This window comes from Rattus norvegicus, chromosome 11 (genome assembly GCF_036323735.1).
Source record: "Rattus norvegicus strain BN/NHsdMcwi chromosome 11, GRCr8, whole genome shotgun sequence".
Taxonomy (NCBI): domain Eukaryota; kingdom Metazoa; phylum Chordata; class Mammalia; order Rodentia; family Muridae; genus Rattus; species Rattus norvegicus.
In genome coordinates, this window is record NC_086029.1 from 69,231,430 (window position 1) to 69,252,065 (window position 20,636).

At 41.4% G+C, this 20,636-nt stretch overlaps 1 long non-coding RNA gene across 1 annotated transcript; it reads left to right on the plus strand.

Annotated features, from left to right (window-relative positions):
- Positions 1-428: 428 nt before the first annotated feature.
- LOC102551825 (uncharacterized) lies at positions 429-13,451 on the plus strand. Its single transcript, XR_005491329.2, has 5 exons — positions 429-1,156; positions 2,484-2,604; positions 3,060-3,252; positions 7,570-7,735; positions 12,749-13,451. It is a non-coding gene; the product is annotated as an uncharacterized LOC102551825 (long non-coding RNA).
- Positions 13,452-20,636: the final 7,185 nt, after the last annotated feature.

Below are 20,636 nucleotides of genomic sequence, written 5' to 3' on the forward strand. Positions count from 1 at the left end.
TTTCATAAGATTGGCTTGCAGACAAATATTAATCAAGATGCGTGCTTGTGAAGTGGAAATGTAAGGGTTCTTTGGAAAGTCAGTTGTGTTGGATGGTGCTTTGCTGAGGCACGCACATGAAGGACATGTGATGAAGGATTCTTCACTAATGACACATATGTATTGGTTCAAGTTACAAGTGTTGTAGAGTGCCATAGAGAGAAACACATCAAGAAAAAAAAACCTTCTGGTCATGTGCTGCATCTTCTTGCCACTTCTACAGATCCAGGCTGATTGGTGGTGTGATGTCAGTTGATACAGACTCACATGGAGTTCAGACTCCTATGCTGAGGCAAGACATATACATAGTGAGGCAAGACCAATGGGGGAACACATGATGTTTGGAGGGCGTATAAGAAGGTCTCAACAGACTGTGAAAGGGCTTACTTGTAGAGTTAGCTGTGCAACGCTTCTTGGTCTCTCATCTTCATGGACTCTGTCTTACATCTTCATGGATCTTTGCTTTCTGAGAGAGGCACAACCGAGGACTTCTAGTATCCTGGTTGGTCCTGGCCCATCCTGCTCACTCCTGCAGATTTGGCTAAAGCCTGGCTGTCTCTGCTAGGCCATGCCACAGCTGCTGATTCGGGTTGCTATCCCAACTCTACCGAACTGGACTGCTGGTGTATCCATGAAATATTTGCAAGTGGATCGAGCTGCTGCTGCTGACCTGTAAACTGATCTGCTGATTTCCTGACAATGAAGATGGGATTTGGTCCAAAGAACCATTTCCAAACAAGTCCGCTCACCCTGTATCCTTTCTTTGCCACTACCTCTGGTGGGTGGTGGGCTAGAAGGGAGGTTAAAGCATTTAAGAACTATCATTAAAAGTAGGTTTGAAAAAAATTTAAACTACACCCTTGAATAATGATTGATGTGGGAAAGCCCATCACACTATGAGCAGTGTAACCCCTGGGCAGATAGTCTAGGGTTACATAAAAAATAACCTCTGCTATTAGGTTTCTACCATGTCTTCCCCAAATGATGGACTCTAATTTTTAAGCCAAATAATCCTTTTCCTCCCTAGGTTGCTTTTGGTCACTGTGTCAACACAGCAATGAAAACCTAGAACAATAAATATGTTTTAAAAATGTACATGGAGATATTCAAGACCATGGTAAGAACAATTCCTCTTGAAATTGTGAGGAAAAAAGGTTCAAGCTGGTATTGTAGCCCCATCTCACACTACAAAAGTCTGGTCATTGTACACAAATGTTTAGGGGATCTCGAAAAGGTATTAAACCTGTGTATGTATATGAAAACATTTTCAGGGTTCAACATTATCTTACATTATCTTTGGCTAAAGGCATCCACTGAGGGTCTCAAACATGGATGAGAGGTGGCTGCTGTATGCCTATAGATGTGCTGGAGAGACGTTGAAGAGGGAAGGGGTAAAGGTTGGTAAAGAGAAGGAGGCCATTTTAGTTGAGGACAAGGATAACACACCTAGAGACGGTAGGAACAAGTCATTCATGTGGTGGGAAGGGAAAGAACGTTCTAGGCAGAGAAAGTAGAACTACAGATACTGAGGCAGGTGTGTTACAAGAGTGTTCTAGAAGAATGATAAAGAAGGCTTTACATCAAAGACACGACAAACTTACTATGGGATTTTCAAGCATGCTTATGGATGCTTCCTAGTGATGAGAGTGAAGGCCAAAAATGACATCTGGGAGCCCATTAAGATGGTGCTGTACCAGTACAAGGAAAATGCATGGTGTTTAAATGGGGGTGTTCACAGCAGATAAGTATAGAAATCATCTTACTGTGGCATGTATTTTGAAGACAGGGCTGACAAGAGCATTTTAGGGCACAGAGAAAAATAAATGTTATATTTGAATTTCTAGTCAGAAGCTTGGTACAGATGATAAGTCATCAGTGGGAGCCAGGGTCTGTACTTTAAGGAGAATAGGGGGCTGGTATTACAAGTCTGGAGGGCTAGTTCAGTCATAGTGCTAGAAAAGTCACTATTTGAGGAATGAGAACAGGTAGCTATGAAAACAGGCCTCTGTTGTGCATGATTAGATGGTGAGGGGAAGCTTAGAGCAACAAATGAGGCAGGAGAAGGGGCAGAGCATGTGATGCTCTAAAAGCCCATAGTTTGGACGATACAACCTCTTGGGTTCTTTCTCTTGGATTTCTATTTCACATGTCCATCTTCAGCTGAGAATCTATGTCTAGGCCCTGGATGAGCATCCCTCAGGATTTCTTAGAAGCTCCTCCCTGGGCTCTTCCTTCTCGGAGAAGGGCTTCTAAGGATGCACACTCACATGGTTTTCTCTCTCTCTCTCTCTCTCTCTCTCTCTCTCTCTCTCTCTCTCTCTTCCTCCTCCTCCTCCTCCTCCTCCTCCTCCTCCTCTTCCTCCTCTAGTTCCTGAATTCCTCTGTCCTCCAAAGCAGACATTGAACTTCTGAAGTACCCTTCTGTTCTTATCTCTCTGACACAGAGCTCTGGCACTAAGACTGTAAGACTATGGCAATCAAATACAGTTGGCAGAACTTGGCAAACCCCAGAAGACAAGCAAAGTATGAATGGTCACTTTAAGCAAAAACTGAAGAGAAGAAAAGGTCTGTACTGCTAATGAAACAAAGGGTCTCTTTCACTCCATATATATTAAACAACAGTAACAAAAATAGAAGACGTGACATGGCCAATCATCAAAATTAAAGCGAAAATTTTATTTTGTTTCATTTTATTTCCCCTTCCTTCCTTCCTTCCTTCCTTCCTTCCTTCCTTCCTTCCTTCCTTCCTTCCTTTCCTCCCTTTCCTTTTTTTGACAGGGTTTCTCTGTGTAGCTCTGGCTGTCTTGGAACTCACTGTAGACTAAAGTGGCCCCAAATGCAGAGATCCACCTGTCTCTGCCTCCTGAGTACTAGGATTAAAGGCATGTGTCGCCATCACTCTGTGTGAATAGTTTCTTTCTTTTTCTTTGAATATCTTCTTTTAAAGAAAGTTTTCTTTATTTTTATGTTAAGTTTGTGCATGTATTTATGTGTGTCGCGTTTATGTCTGTTCTCTACAGAGGCCAGATGTTAGATCCTATGGAGTAACATACAGTTGAGAGCCACTATGTTGGGTGCTGGTAATGGAACCCCGGTTCTCTGCTGACCAGGCACTAATCTGAGCCACTGCACAAACTCTCCAGCCCCCAAAATGAATATTTTCATCAAATGCTAGAATTATGAAACTGGGGCAAATCACTTCAGGAAAGTACAGTAAGTTTTGATTTTACCCATGCAATATACATTCAGAGACTAGCTATGAATGGATCTGATTCTAGTGTGACAGATAAAGAAAACAGACACATGAATGGAGGTTGTGCTCTGGGGTAAGTACATTCTTAATGGGAGAGCTTGGTTTGTGGCAGGTACAGATAAGTACTCTGAAGAAAAGCAAGCGCCACTCAGGGAAATGTGAAAGCAAGTAGAAGAAGAAAGAGACAGGATTAGATACTGTCGAGGGCTATCCCTGTCAACCCACATACATTGTGTTACAGCTCATACCTCTAATGTTTCCTAAAAGCCTCCCCCACTCTGTCCCAGTTGACATTACTATTTGTCAGTGGTAGAAGATTTAGGCTCTGGGGCCTAGTTGGAGGAGGTAGGCCAATGGAGGCGTTCCCTGAAGAATATACTGAGACTTCAGATCTTTGCTCTGTCTCTTTTCTGGCTGGCTGTGATGAGGTTAACAGCTTTGTTCTACCACACTCCCTGCCATGATGTTCTGTAGGTCACAGGCCCAAAGCAATGGGGCCAAATAGGCAGAAGTTGAACCAACTAAAGTTGAACGTTTTTATAGGTTGATCGTCTTGAGTACTTCCCCAGTGATGGGAGGCTGACTGGCGTCAAGCTTGCAAGGAAAACTTTGGATACGGCTCCAATTTGTTTATTGCAGTCTTTAGATTTCTGAGTCATTGTTTGGAACCTCTGGAAGCCAAATTTTATGAATTTGGTCATAAATTCATATATTTATAATTTTATAAATGGTCAAATTGTTTAGCTCCTTGGGGGGGAGTCAACCTATGATTGCATGATAATAAGTGTGCTGAATAGTTCATTAACTAGCATAGGAGAAAATGTTTGGAAGGAATTTCAAGTATGCCTTGAATTCCCGCCACAGGATAAGTGTTCCAGTAAGTGGATACTTTGAACATCACTATCTCCAGTCTCTTTAGATGGCTGCTTTGAAGTCAGGCTCTGCTATTTTCTTAAAGTCACACTGGCTAATAATCACATCAGAGTTCTACTAGAAATCTACATTATATTCTAACTGGAAGTGCCTTTAACAGAGAGTCTATTGCAAAGACTTCAGAGCAAAGGTCAAGTACAATATAACCATCGGAATGTATAAACTATCGGAAAAATTCAGAGTTGGAGCCAATAAACATTAAGTACATAACTTTATCAAAGACCAAGAAAAAATAAATTATACTGAAAAACACAAGTCCTAACTAGAGAGACCCCCGTCCCATATTTGAAGATTTGGAGAATCCATTTGTGTATTGCCTGGGATTTGTTTTGTCCATGAGAAAGCAGCATATGGTGTGTCAACATCCCTGGATCTCAGTTTATTCCTCTCTAAAAATATAATGTTTTTACCAGGAGTAGTGGTGCACATATATAATCCCAGCACTTGGGAAGCCCAGGTAGTAAAATCATCACGGGTTTGAAGCCAGCCAGGATTACACAGTGAGCCTCAATCTTGAAGAAAGGAAAAAGAAACAGAAAACAGTAGAGTCATTTCCCCCTACTAAAGATGCTCTGTTAGAGTGCCGCATGGTTTGAATGACAGGAAAAAACACAGATAACTGGAGAAAGAGATTGGGAATTTTTCAGTTCACCAGACTCAGTATTCCACTCTTGGGTAGGTTTCTTTGTAGAACTGCACAGAAGTTCTACTATGTTTCGTTTGTAATATGGCAAAATAAAGATGTTATAAAATCTACCTTTTAGTCATTGCACCTACAGTTCAGTGTCACACTGTGGACTGGCATTGCTGTGCAGACAGCATGGCTATTTCTCTCCAGAGACTTTCATTTTCACAGGCTGAAGGGCTCTGCCCACTGAACACTACCTCTCTGCCTCTCTTATTCCCTCGGTGCCCGATAAGAACTATGCTGTTGCCTATACCTTTGCATCCAACCAGAAGTGGTTATATTTACTGTATGAAATATAGGCCTGCAACCATGCTAAAAACTCAGCAACTTGGAAAATAGCCACATAAGACTTCACTTATTAGCAGCTTAAGGCAAAGAGCAGTGAGACGGCATAGGACGGAGATGGACAGAGGTGCTAATGCCTATTTGTCATGTAAGTCGAAGGCAGAGCAGTTCACGCACACCATCTGTGTTAGCTCTCAGCTCCATGACTTTAACTGCCTTGTGGTTGCTCTCTGGGTCACCAGAGCCATCCTCTCTAATCACTCCTCCAAATGGTCACTACCATGCCTTCCTCGAAATGTCAGCATTGCATTCCTGCCATAAATTCCTTAGCAGTTTCCTCAATGCCCACAAGTTAAATTTCGGCCTGTAAATGAGGCTCGCCTTCTGTGATCTGTTCTACACCCATGGTATTGGCTTCCTCCGCCTTTGCATGCCAATCTGATGACTACTGATCTTACCGTTTGCAGCAAGCACATAGCCCCCTCCTCCTCCTCCCTCATGTCTTGGAATCTGTGGTTGCTCAATTCCTTCCTCTGGAAAGGTCCTCTCCCTTCTTCCTGTACCTGCCTGTGTGTCATGACTCACTCTACGCTCTGCTCAAATGTAATATCATAACGTTTGAAGGAATTCTTTGACCCATCTCCAGACTGAAGTTGAACCTTTCTCTTGTACCCACTTGAAAACCCACAGGGTCCACTTCTTGGTAGATACCATCTTCAGTCTGTCTCCTTACCATGAACACCAAACAATTGCACAAAACAAAGACTATGTGCTCAGAAACCAGGCTAGTAAAGTACCAATTAAAACCTACTGAATGAATGATAAACAGAAATTCATAAGCTTCTCATTCAAAACAATATTTCAGAATGAACAAAGACTTGTTTTCTACTCTCAGAAAATGAAATCAGTGGTTAAACAGTCATTTATAACCATCCAATATATGTGTAAGAATCTCTAATTATACCTATTTGTATTTGGAAACCTTTAAAAATTAGTCTCATTTAAAAATGTTCTTGTCTATATAACTCATATTTTTAATGCATATACACTCATATATATCATCCTCATATGTATCATACACATACATGTATGTGTAGACACACACACACACACACACACACACACACACACACACACACACACACCCAGTGATACTTGAATGGTTTTCTCAAACTTTCAAGAAATACTTTTCCTCCCCAATGCATACCTATAACAAAATAGGTTTTACTCTGTGGCCATCTGTCCAGGCCTTTCAAACGTCAATCACATAACTAAGTAGATGTAAAATGGAGAGGTATGATTACCTGAGAGGAACAATGTAATTCAGGACATTGCAACATCTGGTTTTCCTTCTCTGAAATAATGTGCTCCCAAAGAAGCCAACTGTCCGCCACTCAGGGAAAGCAGACCACCCCAGGAGAGCTCCCAGAGCCAGGGAAATGATGCTTTCCTTCAGCATCCAGTAGTAGCCCATCTTCCATTGTAAATCTACAGTAAGTTTTATTATGTGGGCATCACATATTACATAAAGGGTTTAGAAAACTAATATGGCCAAGATACCTTTGTCGAAAAACAAAACAAAAAACTGTGGAAGTGAGATTCAGAAGTTGAGACCAATTATGTGGGATTTCTGTGTGTTTTTTTTCTCCTTTTTCTGGGTCTTGCATGATTTCTTTTACCATATGGATACCTTATGCCCTCAGAGGCCAGAGGAGAAGATGAATCTCTTAAAATTTTAGCTCCAAATGTTGTGACATAATTGCTGAAAATCAAACACAAGTCCTCTGGAAAGCCAGTCAGTTCTTTTCACCTCTGACCCACCTCTCCTTCTATCTTTCTGATTGTCTATAGCAAACAATTGTCTAGTGTTTTAAAACTATAAACTATAGTCATACATTTATATAAATGGATATTGAATATAAAATTTTATAATGCATTTTCTATATGAAAGATAGAATAGTGAGTATCCCCACATATGAAGAGAAAACAGACAGTAGACCTAAATAGGACAATTTAACAACTGAGTAGCAGCAGAGATTCCATTGATAAAGAATTTTTAACAACACAATTGTAAAAACCTTTGCCTGAATCTAAACTTGTGATAAAGTTGAATGAAGGGATCTGTTATTGCCATGCTGGTCCTAAGGTAACGTGCCATACATGAAGCTTGTGTATCGCTGCTTTGTTTGAAACAGGAAGAAGATCCTGGTTCACGTTTTCATTTTATTTTATTTTTAAGAATGAATATTTTATTTTTTTCTCCATTCAGGAAGAAGATTGTGGTTTGAATTTCTATTTTTAAAAACAAGATAACATTTATTTAGAAAAGACTTTGGCTTCAATTCTATTTTTAATTTGATGATTTCTCAAGGCAGGACTCAAGGCAGGATGCACGAGCACGTGTTCATGGTGATCTGGTACAGTGACATTATTTTTGTGAAAATACCTTTTACATTCTAAGAGACTGGAATGTTCGCTGGCCCTCACAGACAAGTTAATAATACCCATGGAGGTCATTTATGATCAACGATATGCTGGTATGTGCTCAGATTATTTGTTTAACCTTCCATTAGGACAGTGGTTTTCAATCTTCCTAATGCTGTGGCCCTTCAAATGTAGTTCTTCATGCTGTGCTGACCACTACTATAAAATCATTTTCATTGCTACTTCATAACCGTAATTTTGCTACTATTATGTATCATACTGTAAATGTCTGTGTTTTCTGATAGTCTTAGGGGATTCCTGTGAAGGGGTCTTGTGATCCCCCAGTGGGGTAGTGACCCACATGTCGAGAACTACTGTTTTAGGAGAACAGTGTAACAATTAACCTTACTTGCCTTCGATTTCTATGTAATTAACTTTTACATCCTAAATTATTGCATACCTTTAATTTTAAATTATGTACTCTCCTATATGCTTGTCCTGGAGAGCAATGCACTTAGTCTGTTTGCCTGCTGTCATCATTTCTTAAGAAACAGCAAATAAGCCAAGAGTGACTTTATACAACAGATATTTAATGTTGAAAGCAGAGTACAGATATTGCCCGGTAAAGATATGTTTGCTGTATGAATATGTTGGAGTCCATTGGGGTAAATAATTTAATCCCTTTTAAAATTATGTTAAAGGGTTGGAGAGATGGCTCAGTGGTTAAGATCACTGGCTGCTCTTCCAGAGGTCCTGAGTTCCAAGCCCAGCAACCACATGGTGTCTCGCAACTATCTGTAATGAGATCAGACGCCCTCTTCTGATGTGTCTGAAGACAATTACAGTGTACTTATATGTAATAAATGAATACAATCTTAAAAAGAACTCTGTTAAAGACTTCTGTAAGGAATTTCTCATGTCTTTTTCATGTGGTGCTTTCTATTCTGTTCAATTAATATTGATTCAGACATCAGGCAGGTATGGACACAGAGTGGAAAGGCTACAGACAAGCCAGAAACCATAAATTCCAGGAAGAAGGAAGATGCAGGGTGTGGTACTTTGAATAAGAATGCCCCTCCTCTCATAGGTTCATATGATTGGATACATAGTCATCAGCAAGTGGCACTACTTAGTAGGGATTAGGCGGTGTATCCATGGCTACTGGCCACCAGGTTCTCCAGCATCCCTCAATCTCTACCTATTGCAGGACTCTCTAGGCTGCTGGACTATCCTGCCACCTATCGTAGCCTGCACCGGCGTATCCCTGGGCTGCCCTTCGTCCAGTCACCCTTCCCTATATAACGCGGCTGTTTTTGTCACCTGCCATCTCTTCTGGTCTTTACCTTCCTTGGTCTGGCTCTTCCCACTTCCCTCCCCTTTCTGCTATCTCCCACATGGCCTGTCTCAGTCTAGTCAAACCCACTTTGGGGCCTCCCAGATGTCCCTGCCTCTGGCTATGGTCTTCCTCATAGATATAATAAACTTTCTCCTTCACCATACCTAGAAACCCTCATGTCCTTTTATTTATTTATTTAGTTAGTTAGTTAGTTAGTTAGTTCAATTATAATAATCATTTTAAAGAAATTATTTAAATTCTTTATACAATCTCACAGCAGAGAAAAAAGTAAGTATATACCACTTGAAAAGAGAAAGTTTATGCTTTTGTATCTTATAAATTTAAGGTAATTCGATTGTTTGATTAAACAAAACACAACCTATGTAGATTTATAAGCATTCATTGGAGGCTGGTCATCGGCTGTCACTTTTGAATGAGTATGGGTTAGAGCTTTAGAAAAATTGATGTACCAAGACTCCGACATTTGCTTCTAAGCGATACCTGTTCCAGCTTTGAGCTTGAACTCCGTTCCTCTTGACCTACTTCCAGCATTTTGGAGTCCAGCGAATCAGCCTGAAGGGTATCTGAGTCCAAGTTCACCCTTGGAACCCTCAGAGTCCTCATTTAGGTTTGTGTTAAAATAAATCTTACCCAAACATCTTCACAGTGGATTGCCAAGAAAAGGTTCCCTGGACTCGCTCAACCTCCATTTATTTTTTCCCTAAACGTAGAGTGCTATCCCAGAAAAGAACCGGGAGGTGGGTGGGGTGTCAAGAAATCTTGGACTGAATGGGGAAGGGTTATAGTCATTCGCAATTGAGTTGAGGATTTTGGATGTAGTTCAGATGTAGGCAGAGCAGAGGTGTGGCATAGGGCCGAAAGGCAATCCCTAGATATCAAGCTGTGCCCTGGGACCTTTCTAGGACCTTCTTTATCATTTATAGAATTCATGAACTCAGGTCTTAACCTCAAACACACCTTCCTTTAGACTGAGGCAGCAGAGTAAAGCTTTTGAAGAAAAGGCCTGGAGGTCCATGCTCCTTAGTAACTTACTTATCACCAGGAGAAAGGGCTTAGCCTCTGCCTGCCTCCACTTTTACATTCATACCTGAAGGCAGCACCAGGAGCCAGTTGCTTATTTTAATGAAAACAACTTAAAGCCCCATGCTTGATATTTTCCTAAAGTTTATCTGTCTGGTTGGTTTCCTAGCATTTTCCTCTATGTTGGTAAATTCATGCCAGATGAGTTTTTCATTTGTTTTTTTGTTTTGTTTTGTTCGATATGAGGTCATAGAGCGAAGTCTTTAACTACCTCTCTTGCCCTTGCTTAACCAGTCAGTATCCTTGTCTTGGGAATAGGTAGGTTGTTCATACATTTGCTCCTGGCTCTAAACAGATGAAACACAAGCTAATTGCTGCCCTGTGGGGCATACCAAGACAGTGTCTCATACTCCCTGGAGTGCAGCACAGCACAGCACGGATGTCTAAGGGAGATGAGAAATATGCAGCCCTTTCTCTGTATTTGTCCTCCACACACCCTGTGAGGGCTAGCAAAAATCTGTTCTGATTCTGCGAGTTACTCTCTGGTATGCATTGGGTAGTAAAATTATGTTTTGCATTTGTAGTTGGTATTTCATTTTTTCAAAAGTGAACATCTGGTTTTCCTCTTTTAGTTTTGAAGCTCTAGAACAGTTGGGCAGGGCCACTTGGCGTCCTTCTGTATCTCTGTGAGTCATAACTGAAACTTACAATCCATCAGCTACTTGTCCATTGGCTCACCAGCCGCCCCTCATTTCCCCACAGCTTTTTTGGTTCTGGATGAGGAAAGGGTTTGTATTAGCTTGTTCCATCCAACCCCTGGGAGTTTTGGGAGAGCCAATATTACATGAAGATGCCTCTGGTCAGCTGTTACCAAATGTGAAAGGCCCAGCCCTGAGTGGGTGAAAAGTAGAGTCTGGCTTGCACTCGTTGGGGTTTTGAGTCATAGCCGATTAGTGTTTAGAGGAACCGTTTTTCTCTCTTCCCTATTTCTGTGATCTGAAACTACAGATAAAGTGAACTGTGCTGAGGTTGTGAGGACTCGTTTATTTTCACCAAGGAAGTGATTTATTTGCATCACCTTATGAGTCCTATACTATTTGGAAGAGGGAGTTTGTTTTCTACATGCCTCAGTGCTCTTGAGTTCGAAAGTTCTTCATGTTTCCTAGACCACACAACTGCGGCAGCTTCTGGCCCTGGTTCACAGGAGAACCAAAGTACAGCACTGTCTGAAAACTCTTCATCAAGGCAGCCCCTCCACCACCCAGATGTAGAGTCCTCTTCCTGACCCACAGTGTCAGTTAGGCTATTGTCATGCTCAGTCACCATGACAGCTCACTACTATTAAAAACAGCCCACACTAGGTAGCCCAGCACTCAAGATCCTCTAGAGTTTGTCCCCAAACAGTGATAGCCAACTGCTGCTATCAGAGCCTCGTGTAGTCTAGCCCAAGTACACGACTTGCCGTTGTTGTTTGTTCTCTGGTATCTACGGTTTCACCTTATGTGACAGTGAGTGCTGCGAGACAGGTGATGGTTCCGTACGCTCCTTTAATGTCCCCATCACCTTTTCTCTGCTGATTTCAATTCCACCAGAACCCTGATCATCCAGACCCAGGTCAAATGTGTCTGCTACTTTAGAGTCTTCCCTGAGCACACTCTTGGCCTCTTCCAGTTTTCCCATCTCTCCCTCAAAGCACTTGCCGGTATTTTTACCTGGAAGAACAGGTAGGTTAAAGTGCCTCGTTTGCCTGTCTTCCTCCATCATGGGCAGGCATGGCTTGGCTAGTTGTCTAGGTTACCTTTCTACTTTCCTTAGACCTGTCTAAGAAGTATGCACTTGGTAAGCCCTTTCATAAACACAGTAATAAGTATTGGTGGAGAGCTGTAGATTTACAGAGTGGATCTGTGGTCATTACTTAATTCCCATAAAAGGTATTCTTTTTATGACAAATAAGAAGGAAATGAAAAAGGACTCCTCTTAAACAATCATTTGCCTCATTATTACTGTATACCTTGTCTGTTGTTCTGATAAAGTCTATGGAAGAAGGAGTCATGCTCATTAATTACTGTTATATTTCCAGTAAATAATACACACACACACACACACACACACACACACACACACACACACACACACACACACACACGGGTGAGTGCTACGAAGCAGACAGTGGCTCGGTGAACTTAGTTTATTTTTACTACAAGTATTTTTTCACTTCACGACTAAAAAAGATGTTTCCAAGACACATGAGAGATCTGTGTCTTGGAGTGGAATGGAAACCCGCTCTCAGGATCATAGACACCACGCATTTTCCCACCATACCATCAGATTCCCATCCATGGCTTTCAATCATCTTTTGATTTGGTTGGGTATAGCCCTCGTCGCTACAAATGTATAAAAGGTGAAAAACGAAGTAAACTAAAGCCACCCAAAATTTTTCTTAACACAATCTAAATATTCCTCCCTATTCATTTCAGACACCCAAGCAACTGAAAAGGGGCAGTAGCTTTTTTTTTTGTTGTTGCTTTTGTTACCAAAACCAAGTCCAAGAGTATCATTGCGCAGTAGGAGAAGGGGTGTACTCTTAGAATGGTGGGGTTATTTTTCTACCAACCTCATCGGTTTCCTCTATAAGAAACAACAATTTTGACCTAAGAGTAAATAATAGTTTCCATCTCAACTTTATTTTGTGCTATGTTGCCTGGAAGAATATCCATCGTTACAATTTCTTTTCCTATTTCATTTAAAGGAATGAAACAAGCATGCAAAGCAACTGCATCAAACCAAGATTTAAGGGAAGAAACACAGGGGACAGACAGCAGCACTCACCTCTGTTTCAAAAGTGAACTAAGCAAAAACTGGAGGGATGCATGGGCATCGTTCAGAAGACCCAAGCTGGGTCTCAGTGCTCTCACGGCAGCTCTCATCCACCAGTCGCACCAGTCTTTTCTGGCCTTCTTGGGAACCAGGCAGCTACATTTACAATGCTCTTAAATTACTCATTTGTAGGCAAAACATTCATACACATAGATAGATAGACAGACAGACAGACAGACAGACAGACAGACAGATAGATAGATAACCTTATTTTAAGAAGGAAACTAGGCATAGAGGCTATGGCAGGAAGAGATCCAGGCTGGCCAAAGTTATAATGTGAGAAGCACTCTCCAAAAGTAAAAAATAAAGAAGAAAAGACAGCAAAGACCTCACTACTTTTATTCTAAGCAAACTCTAAATTTTTCTACTAAAGCTCAAATAAAAATTTTACCATTTACTTTGAGTTATTAAACTTTTCTGCTTCTCTTTATGGGAAATTTGGAGAAAGATAACTTCTAGTATCTTGAACATTTGTTTGTTTGGGTTTTGTTTGTTTTTTGAGGGTTTTTGATGTCATTACATTGTAGTTGATTATTAAATTGCTAGACTTGAAATTTTGTGTTTGGTTAATAAAACATTTAAAAGTAAGAATTAAACATTTGGTGTCTACTTGTTATTGTTAATTAAATGTGTTTACCCTTTTTTTCCGGTCTTGTTAACAATGCGTTTCTTTGAAGGCTGTCAATGGTTAGCTGGGTAAAGGTGCTCATTACCAAGGATCTACATGGTAAAGGGAGAGGACCAACTCTCCTAAGTTGCTTTCTGAATTCCACACTCATGTCATGTTATACGTGTTCCCACGTACATAATACACGTAACTAAATAACCACCTAAGTGTTCGGAGCTAAGCTCTACACGTAAGAGAGAAAAGACAGTGTTTCTCTTCTGGGCCCAGGTTATCTCACTCATATTTTATTTGTCGGTTCCACCCATTTTCCCACTCATTTCATAACTATATTCTTTATCGATGAGGAAAATCTCATTCTATCTAGTACATTTTAATTACCCACTGGTCTGTAGGTGGCTACCTAGGCTATTTCCTAGCTATCGGATGAGAGCAGCAATGGGCACGGCTGTACACGTGTCTGGGTTGTAGGAGCAGCGTCCTGTGGGCATATCCCTGGAGTGATAGCTGAGTCAGAGGATGATTCTATTTTCAGTTTCTTGAGAAACCTCTTCAATGAGTTCCATAATGCAGCACCAGGTTCTGGTCCTAAGGACAGGAAATCAGAGTTCTTCATGCCTCATGTCTGGTCAGCATTTGGTGCCACTTGTTTTCTTGATGGCTACCATTCAGACCATGGTGATATTAAAGGAGTGCACCACAGCATCTAGTTTGTTGTAGGCTTTTGAAAACTCAAAGCCTACCCCACATTGATACACTTCCTCCGGCACGTCCACACCTCCTAATCCTTCTTAAAGAGTCCATCCCTTGGGAAACAAACACTCGAAAATATATGACTCTACAAAGGGCGATTCTCACTCAAACTACCATACACACTATTATGAAAGAAGTACAAATGGACATCACGTCAGAGCACCATTGGCTGAAGGACGTCAGCTTCTTTCGTTATCAGACAAATTTGAGGATAAATGAAAACCTCTGTAGAGTTTGTTTTAATATTTCAAATAAACCCACATAATTCATATGGTCTCACTAGTGTAGAGGATGACAGTTCTTTCTTCCTACTTATGTAGATTGTCTGGAACTTAATGTTAGAAACGGAGTGTGTGTGTGTGTGTGTGTGTGCATGCTTCACAGTATGTATGTAGAGGTCAGAGGACAATGTGGGGAAGTTGGCTTTATCCTTCTACCATGTGAGTTCTGGCCATTAAATCTAGATCACCACACTTATTGTCAAGCACTGCTAAGCCATCTTCTCTACTCCTAAGGAGTTTCTCTATTTTTCCCACATTCTATTCAAATTCTTCTCCCTGTCTTTGTTACATCAAAACTACTTGAGGAACTATTGTTGCCAAAGCACTGCACAACACGCGTGTTCTTTATAACATGTAAAGGAACATACTGTCCTTGACATGCCAGTCTGATAGAGGCACATAAAAGGCAAGCAAGGATAAGAAATAATACAGTAAACTAGAATATACTACATGGTAAGTACATGGTATAGACAATGGTTTTATAGGAAGGAAAATATTTATCTGATATTGAAATGATACTTAGTTTGTTTTCTGTTGTAACAAAACACTTGAAACTGGATATCTTAAAAAGATATGAGGTTAGCTTGATTTGACTGTTAGTTCTGGCACCTCAGGGTCATGGCTTCGTCTCAGGAGTATGACTGGTAGTAAATGACACTGTCCAGGAACATCCGTGAGGGGAAGAGTTTATATACTAAGAGAGGAAGCTGAAGAAAAATTCAAACGTCAGGGTCAATCTTTCTTAGCAAACCTTTCTGTGAGAACTAACAAGGTTCCCACAAATTCTGCCTCCACTCCTTTGAAAAGCATAAGCCTCAATGGCCCAATTACATCTCATGAGTGCCACGTTGAAAGGTTTAACACCACCTTTCAAAAGTATCACACTGGGGAACAAACTCTCAAGACACCTTTGAGGGACACACTCAGGCTACATCCAAACCACAAGAAACAACCCTGAAGAGGGCCACAGAAGAATAGTGTAAACCATAGGATTGGAAAATGACAGTGCTCACCTACAGGCAGCACAGCCAAGCAAGTTGTACGCCTTAATTTGTTTCATTCTTTGCAATATTCATTTGGGTGTTATTATCCTTTGTGTTGGCAAATAGAAACTTAAGGGCCACAAAGCTAAGGAGCACCATGGCAAGTTCTAGAACTTCGCCACAGGTGTGTGGTGTTAAGAACTCTTCAACTCTAAATATCTTAACAACAGCCAGGCCTCTTGCTGGGGAAGCAGCAGACAACAGAGTCAGGCATAGGTGGACATGGGACAGAGGTGAAATCTAAGGGGAAGGAACAAACCCAGGAATGTCCACAGACTCTAATGTTATTGATGCAGGTGAGACCTTGAACGGCATTCACCTCTGAGTCTTAAGACAAATTATTTTCATCTTTTTCAAAGTAAAAATTTTTATTAACTCCTTGAGAATTTCATACATGCATGCGATGTGTCTTGATCATATCTATTTCCCATTCTTTCCCCCCAACTCCTCCCAGATCCCCTGTGTATCCCCTACCATTCCCAATTTTGTGTAAAGGGTACAGTATTTTCTACCTGCAGACACAGTGCGGTCTCACAGTCACACACTGCAGCTGGAGTTCACTGAAAATTGAAAGGTAGAATTAGAGGTAACCATCCAATTTAATTATGATTCTCAGCTGTGGAAATGTACAAATTAGATGTCACCTGGAATTTGTGGCTGTAGCTTTGACATTTGTGTGTGAACATCTATTCTAACTTCAAAAATTCATGAATGTTATATTTGGTCTTGGGACTGACCCTCCTCCATGGTGCTGTTTCTTGGTTTTTTCCTCCTCTGCTGTTAAATCAGCTGGGCAACAATAAGACCACTACCACAATTTTGAGCCAAATTTAAAGCAGGCTTTATTTAGTACTGGCCAAGAAGATGGTCATTGGCCAGGTCTATACCTGGGACTCCCGGAGAAATGGCCACAAGTCACGTTTGGCAGAGGCGTGTGTGTGTGTGTGTGTGTGTGTGTGTGTGTGTGTGTATGTGTGTGTGTGTGTACATATGTGTATGTATACATACATGTACATGTATAGGTGGAGAATGTATATATGTGCATGTGTGTATATACATATTTATACATGTATATGTTTATACACACATGCACATATATACATATATACACACACGTATATATACATGCTATACATATATGTGTACATATGATATATATATTATATATATCAGGTTCAATCAGGGGGGCAAGCATATATCCTGGCACAATTCCTGTCTGTGTACCTCTTGCCTACATCCAATCAGGAGCAAGCATACATTCTAACATATTTCCTCTTTACCTACCTCCCACCTACATGAGAGCAAGCACAGCTGGTGCAGTTGGGTCAACCAAACTTGCTCAGGAAAGTGAAAATATGTGACTAGTTATCTTTTATGGACATCAGCCTCCAGCAGCTTAGGAAGTCCCTAAGCTGTCCCTAAGTAAGGGGCTTTTACCTTACAGGTTAGCACCATTTTTGTTTTATGGATCTCTTAGGCACAGCAGTTAAAACTTAAAACATAACTGGCTCTCACACTGCCACCATGAGAGACAGGCAGACATAGTGATCCTGCTGCACAGATTTGATCCCTGTGCTCATTGAGGCTCCGTGTGGATAGAGATGGGGGCCAGCACAACTGCTCCCACACTGGTCACAGAGGACAGCTTTCAGCCTTAGGAGCAGAAGGAAAAGACGAAGGATGTAGCAGAATGGAGGAGATTTTTTTCTTGCATTTTAGGAAAGAAAAACTGTTTGGAGTGAAAGTGAGCCTCGGTCAAATTGACATTATCTATCCTGGAGCAAATTCACAGAACTCTTTCCAGTCCCAAAACATGTTAGGAAAACAATGATCTCATCTGAAGGAGCTGACTCGACTTGGATGAGGACTCCATCAGACAAGCTTCCTGAAAAGACAGAAGAATAATAACCAACATCTGTGTTGCATAAATCCATTTTTTAAAAAAAAGTTTCCAAGAAAAAAGCCAATAACTCTGTCTTCTTCCGGCCTTAGTTCAAACAGCATCGAACAGAAACAGAATCCATGCATCTATTTAGGGATTTGAAGGGGGTTTTCTCCCTTTGGCTTTTTGTTGTTGTTGTTCCTTCTCTACCTACGCTGAGGTTTTCCTTTTTTGTTTTTATCTTTCAATCATATGACATTCATTTTTGCCCCTTTGGAAACTTGTTTGTTTCTGATTCCAATTCAGTGAGGTCGGGTCTGGCTTTACCTCTTTCGATTAACATGAAATAGCAGAATTTTGCCAGCACTGAGATAGAATATCTCTCACCACACACGCTTACTCTTTGGACATGGCCTCGTTATACAGTCTATAGCTTCAGGAACCCCAAGTAGCCAAGACTAAGGAAGAGTGACCCAAGAGTTTAGCTTCTAGGCTACCTAGATATGACCTTCTTTCCTTGGAATAAGTGGAGAGTATTAGTGTCCCTTATGCATCTTGTCTCCTAGCATGTGTTATTTATTTATTTATTCATATTGAAGTCTCAGTCGACATCTCTTTAAATGCTCTAGAAAATAAGAAAAGGTAAACCTGTTTAGAGTTCGAAGGAAAAGAATCTATACTCACTTGCTTCCAATTGTACTTTACTCATGGATAAATGAAAGGAAATAGTAGCCCCTGGCGCCTCAAGCAACAGCAGATGCAGTGTGATTCTCAGAAGGGAAGGATCCAGAAGGCCAGGGGATTCTCGGAGAAGGGTGAAGATGGAGAGGCAGCAGAGTTTTCAGTGAGCCGTGTGCGGGCCATAATTGGCTGCTGAAGTAGGAGAGGCTCAGGATGGCACATCTCTGCCTGAGGTAGAAACAGGTAAGGGACTCGGATGGTCACATGACCAGGTGAGAGGGCCCTGCCAGGTCTTGGAAAGGAAGCAGAATGCCGCAAAAGGCAGGAAGGTTGTCTGATAATTACAGACGGTGACAAGCTAGTTTGAGATGATCAACTAGAAGTACGGTTCCGAGAACTGGCCTCGAGCTCTGATTGGTGTCTTGTTTGTTATGTTCCTGATTTTCTAGGTGGGGTAAAATCACACACTTCAGGGTTTTTGTTTTTGTTTTTGTTTATTGGTTTTTTCTTTTCCTTTCTTTCTTTCTTTCTTTTTTTGATATGTCCTACTTTTGCCTCCAATATGCTTTATTAAATTTTTCTTTTTGTTTTTTTATTGGAAGCTATCTTTTAATGGAATTTTGAGACAATCTTACCTTTTCCACTCATTTCCTTTAGACATTTAATCAGCAGCATTCATTTCTTCCTGGCTGACTCTTGTTATTTAGTTTGGTAGTTGTTGGGTCTATTTCTGATTTTTTTTCTTATTTTTCTTTCTGGATCTTAAATTTTTTATTGGTTATTTTATTTATTTACATTTCAAATGTTATTTCCCTTTCCGATATCCCTTCTGCAAACCCCCTATCCCACGTCCTTCCCCCCTGCTTTTATGAGGCTGTTCCCTCACCCACCCATGCACTCCCTCCTCACCACCCTACCATTCTTTTATGCTGGGGCATTGATCCTTTACAGGATCAAGGGCTCCCTTTCCATTGATGCCAGATAAAGCCATCCTCTGCTACATACACAGCTGGAGCCATGGCTCCCTCCATGTGTACTCTTTGGTTGGTGGTTTAGTCCCTGGGAGCTCTGAGGCCTTTGGTTGGTTGATATTGTTGTTCTTCCTATGGGATTGCAAACTTTTTCAGGTCCTTCAGTCCTTTACCTAGTTCCTCCACTAGGGTCCCCATGGCCAGTTCAATGGCTGACTGCAAGAAAATGCATCTGTACTGGTCAGGCTCTGGCAGAGCCTCTCAGGAGACAGCTATATCAGGCTCCTGTCAGCAAGCACTTCTTGGCATCAGCAATATTGTCTGGGTTTGGTGGCTGCATAAGGGATGGATCCCCAGGTGGGACATTTTTTGAATGGCCTTTCCCTCAGTCTCTGCTCCACTCTTTGTCCCTACATTTCCTTTTGACAGGAGGAATTCTGGGTTAAATTTTTTGAGATGGGTGGGTGGCCCCAGCCCTCAACCTGGGGCCTTGCCTAACCTCTGGATGGTCGCTATAGGTTCTCTCTCCCCTTTGTTGGGTATTTCAGGTACTGTCATCCCTGTTGGGTCCTGGGAGCCTCTTGCTTTCCTGGCATCTGGGACTTTCTGGTAGCCATTGCCAGTTCCCCATCCCCCACTGCTACACACCTCTGTTCAATTTTCTGACCCTCTATCCATCTGCCCCCTCTCCTCCCATACCTGATCCTGCCCCTCTTTTTTCTCTCCCTCTCCTCTCTCCCTCCCAAGTCCCTCCCTCCCGCTACCTCCTGGGATTATTTTGTTCCCCCTTCTAAGTAGGACTGAAGGGGGGTCTTCTGAGCTTTTTTCCTATTATCCACTCATCAGTGAGTACATACCATGTGTGTTCTTTTGAGACCAGGTTACCTCACTCATCTGGTAAGCATCATGAGATGAGAAGACAACCCTTATACCTGTCTGTCTTAGTCTGAAATAAACACAGAGTCAATTTATAGGGACATTGAAGCAAATACACGTGTTTCTTATGTGAGGAGAGTTGATGAAGCCAATGTAGCTAGACAAGGGAGACTCAGAATTGTACTTACCTGTATGGGTTTGTCTTCACGTGGTTTAGAATATCAACCCACTCTTTTTTCATAAGAATCCAATGAGTGAACTATGGTTATTAACCTCATTTTATACATGACTACCTGGGGCAATGTACTCAAGCACACACAGAGAGACAGCCAGCAGAAAATCTTCCTCCAGCTGCTGCGGTGATAGGAGACATAAAGGAAGTGAAAGAGGAGACAGGGATGAGAGGAACAGGAGCCTTCTATTTCTCGTCAGGTCCTAACAACACAGGAGGAGCATTCAAGCCCCCTTCTTTTTTTTCTAAGTTTTTTATTAGATATATTTCTTTACTTACAATTCAAATGTTATTCCCCTTCCCAGTTTCCTGTTCATAAGCCCCCATCTTTTTCCTCCCCTCCCCCATATGGGTATTCCCCCCATACATCCCCCTTACTGCCCCCCATATTCCCCTGCATTGGGGATCCAACCTTG